Genomic DNA, 4,768 nt, shown 5'->3' with positions numbered 1-4,768 from the left:
TAGGGGGAGAACAAAAACATTTGGGAAATGAGATAGATTTAAATTCACTTTCACTATCTCAGTTAGATCCTCAAACAAATCAATGTGAGCAAAAGTTCAAAAGATAAGTTATTTGAAGAATATTGAAAATCAACTACAAGATGCATTTACTAACCTTTCACGGGTTACTAAATCATATATTCCAGCTACTAATGCTAATGCTCAAGTTGGAGTTGATGTCCCTATAGGACAATATATTAAGGTAAATGAGTCTGGATCACGCTTAAAACGTGGTAGACCAATTGGTTCCAAGGATAAAAATCCTCAAAAAAGGAAAGGAATAAATGATAAAGATTATCATAATATTGAGACAATTTCTCATGAAGAGCTCTGAGACATGATAAATGATGACACCACATAGGAGGTCCATGTACCTAAAAATAATGAGAATGAGGAAATCTCTATAAATTATGTCTTGACGAGAAAAAGTTGGAATCGAAATAATTGTGGTGGATAATATTTTTGCCTATAATGTTGCAATTAAAATAATGCAACAAGATGAGAATTTGAAAACAAGATTTGCCAATGAATGTGGACAGAGAAATGATTGGCCAAAATGGAAGGAAGTAATTCAAAAGGAATTGGCTTCACTTGAAAAACGTGATGTTTTTGGACCAACAGTCCGAACACCTAAAGGTTTCAAGCCATTGAGACACAAATGGATCATTGTGCGAAAACACAATGAAAGTTATAAATTCATAAGATATAAAGCACGAACTGTGGCACAATGACTTTCACAAAGGTCTGGCATTGATTATGAGGAGACGTATTCTCCTATGGTAGATGCAATTACCTTCAGGTATCTAATAAATATGACAGTTCATGAAAAACTTGAAATGCATCTAATGGACGTTATCACAGCCTATTTATATGGCTCACTAGACCAAAATATTTGTATGAAAATCCCTTATGCACTCAAAGTGCCTGAAGCATACAAAAATTCAAAATAAAGTTGTTCAATAAAGCTTCCAAAATCTTTAAATGGATTGAAACAATCAGGTGAATGTGGTATAACCGTGTTAGCAAATACTTGCTAATGAAGGATATAAGAATGACCATATTTGTCCTTGTATTTTTATACGAAGGTCAAAATCTGAATTTGTAATAATATTTGTTTATGTTGATGACTTGAACATCATTGGAACTCCAAAAGAGCTTTTAAGAGTCGTTGAGTGTTTGAAGAAAGAATTTGAAATGAAAGATCTTGGTAAGAAAAAATTTTGTCGTAGCCTTCAGATTGAATATTTGACAAATAGAATAGTTATCCATCAAACAATATATACTGAAAAAAGGTTTTAAAGCAATTTCACATGGATAAATCACACTCATTAAGTACCCCGATGATTGTCAGATCCCTTGATATAAATAAAGATTCATTCCAACATCAAGAAAAGGATAAAGAGTTTCTTGGTGATGGGGAATTAATGTACCTTGATAACAATACCTAACCAGATATTTTCTTCGCAATAAGTTTATCAGCGAGATGTAGCTTGTGTTCAAAAAGAAGACATTGGAAAGGTGTTAAACATATATTCAGATATCTTCAATGAACAATTGATATGTGATTGTTGTATTCTAATGCATCCAAGTCAAAATTGATCGGTTATGGAGATGCAGGAGATTTGTCTAACCCGCATAAAAACCGATGTAAGATAGGCTATTTATTCAGCTATGGAGGTACAACTGTATTGTGGCATTCTATGAAGGAAACAATAGTTGCTACTTCTTCAAATCATGTACAGATAATAGTCATTCATGAAGCCAGCCGAGAGTCTATATGATTAAGATCAATGACTCAACACATTATGTAATTATGCGGTCTTTCTGTGCAAACAAATTCTCCAACAATATTGTATGAAGATAATGGTGCTTTCATAGCACAATTAAAGGGAGAATAGATCAAAGGAGATCGAACAAAGCATATTTCACCTAAGTTCTTTTTTACACATGATCTTCAACTAAATGGTGAGATAAATGTTCAACAGATTCGTACGAGTTATAATCTTGCATATTTACTCACTAAGTCATTATCACATCAACCTTTGAGAAGTTAAGATATAAGATTGGAATGCATCGTCTCCGGATATCAAATAAAGTTTTTCATCGGGGGAGTAAAAATATGTGTTGTACTCTTTTTCCCCTTAACCAAGGTTTTGTTCCATGGATTTTCCTGGTAAGGTTTTTAATGAAGCAGCACTTAAGGCATATTACAAGATGTGTGTACTTTTTTTCCTTCCCTAGGCTTTTTACTACTGGATTTTTCCTAGTAAGATTTTAATAAGGCACATTATTTATAAACATCCAAGGGAGAGTGTTACAAATTCACTTAATTGTGTGGATGTTTCTCTTAATTCATCTATAACGTAATGTATGTATTTATTATATTTATTCGATTTATTATAGTTATACTAACTTATTTGGTTAAATGACGTAACAAGTGTTTCTAAATCATATAAAAAGATAGTCTTTCACCCTTGTGAAACACACTTGAGGAGAATAAATAAAGTTCTAAATCTTTATGCTTGTCATCACCATTTGTCTTACCTTTTTGTTTAAGTATTCTAGTACTTTTTCCTCTTGTTTTACAATAGTATTATATATGTAACAAATGTATTAACAAGTTAACAAGATCTTCTAACTTTAAAATATATTATTTCAAAACATCTTGAGCTTTTAAAAAAATAAAAACTCAGAACCAATATGAAAATATGTGAATATATAAAATGTAGTTGTTCTCTTCACATGTTCATATGACATCTAAAGAATTTTACGTGGAATACACATGCAAAGCACATTTGGTTAGATAACAAGAAAAATACAAAGTAAATATTGCCTATAAGGTACCTCCTCCGTTTCAAAAAGAATGTTCCTATTTCTTTTTAGTTTATTTCAAAAAGAATGACCCCTTTCCTTTTTCGACAACACTTTAACTTTAATTTTCCACGTGACATGTTTAAGTCCACAAGATTAAAGGGCATTTTGGTACATTTGACATAACTTTAATTTAGAACCACAAGATTAAAAGTCTACTTTCTTTTCTTAAACTCCGACAAGTCAAACTAGGTCATCCTTTTTTAAACAGAGGGAGTAATATTAATTAGATAAGACTAATGACATGAGTAACCTCATAATACTGAAATAAATATATACGTTAATGAATTTAACTAATAAAAATTTTCATTGACCATCTTTATAGGTTTGCATTATTAAGAAATATAAATGGCAATCCACGTTGAATATTCAAAAAAGAATTTGTAATTATTTTTTTGTTAAACTTATTATTCAAATATTCGCTTAAATAAGGTTATTATTTATTTATTACTCTTTAAATAGTTTAAGAAAGGAGAAGTGTGGTGCACTATGCTTTCATTATGTGTGGAGTCCAGAGAAGGATTGGACTACAAAGGTCTATTGGACATACTCCTACCCTACAATTCTGCAAGAGCCTGTCGGCTCAAATCTGACTTGTTGGTCACAAGGCTAATTGACTCTCTTGGTGGACAAAATCTTCTCTCCTTTTTTATTTTTTTCTCCCACAAAGTAAGTATTTACTCAGATCAATCAACTCAATCAAAAACTATGTTGTCGAGTGATGATTTGCCGCCCTACAGTTTGGAGGCCAAGCCCCACCCAAGTGATAAAGGTTGCAACTTAGGTCAACTACAAAGATGACTTTCTAGTCAGATCCTTCTTGCACTACAAATATGAAGAATTTGATCAGGTCGTAATAAAGATTCATCAAGTGTAAAATTTTGTTATATTCTGGAGTAAAGGATTTATTGGGAAATTTTTAAATTTCATCCTTTAGCAATTGACGTTATGCATATTGGGCATAAGTTGTTAGAGGGAAAAATTCAAGTTAAGCATTGTGGAATGTTATAATACAAAAATATATACATTTATTTCTAAATCTAAAAAAATGAAATATGAAAATAAAAAATAAAAATGAAAATGGGTGAAAAGTGGAAATACCTAGAGGTGGGCATTCGGTATTTTGGTTCGATTTTAAATTTTTTTCGATTTTTTCAATTTTCTATTCTTGTAAAATGTTTACTGAATATCGAACCAAAATATTTCAGTTCGATTCGATTTTTATTATTTTGATTCGATTTTTATTAATTCGATTTGATTTTTTAATTCAGTTTTTTGATGGGCCTACCGTCGAAACTCGAAAGTCTGTTGTCGCCTGTGCAGCTGTGCTGTTCGCCGAAAAACAATCGAAAAATTAATGAAAAACGAACCAAAAAAATGAAATAAGAAAAACTTGAAAAGAAGAATGGTCTAATGGAAGTATGTAACTTGGAATAATGAAGAAGATGAATTATTTTCATATTAGGGTGTCTAGGTTAGCCTTCTAGGTTCGCTAGGTGCGGGCGTTTCTATAAAGTATAAAGTAAAAATACAAATGACTAAAAGTTAAAAAAAGTATAAAGTAGCTTTTACTTTCTAATTTTTTTTCTTCTTTTTACAAATTATTTAACATAAATAATTAATATAATATAAATATATATTATGATATAATATATTTCAATTTTAACCGAAATATCGAAAAACAAAAAATTACATATCGAAATATCGAAAAATACAAAAATATACACCAAATATCGAATCAAAAATCAAAATACCAAAAAAATTTGATTTAATATTTCAATTTTTTGATGTTTTGTCACCCGTAAAAATAACCCTAGGAAATAGAGGGAAATGGGGAAGGTAGATTTATTGGGATGAC

The sequence above is a fragment of the Solanum lycopersicum genome, chromosome 9 (genome assembly GCF_036512215.1).
Source record: "Solanum lycopersicum chromosome 9, SLM_r2.1".
Classification (NCBI taxonomy): domain Eukaryota; kingdom Viridiplantae; phylum Streptophyta; class Magnoliopsida; order Solanales; family Solanaceae; genus Solanum; species Solanum lycopersicum.
The sequence above is the reverse complement of the archived record's forward strand: the minus strand, read 5'-3'. Positions refer to the sequence as shown.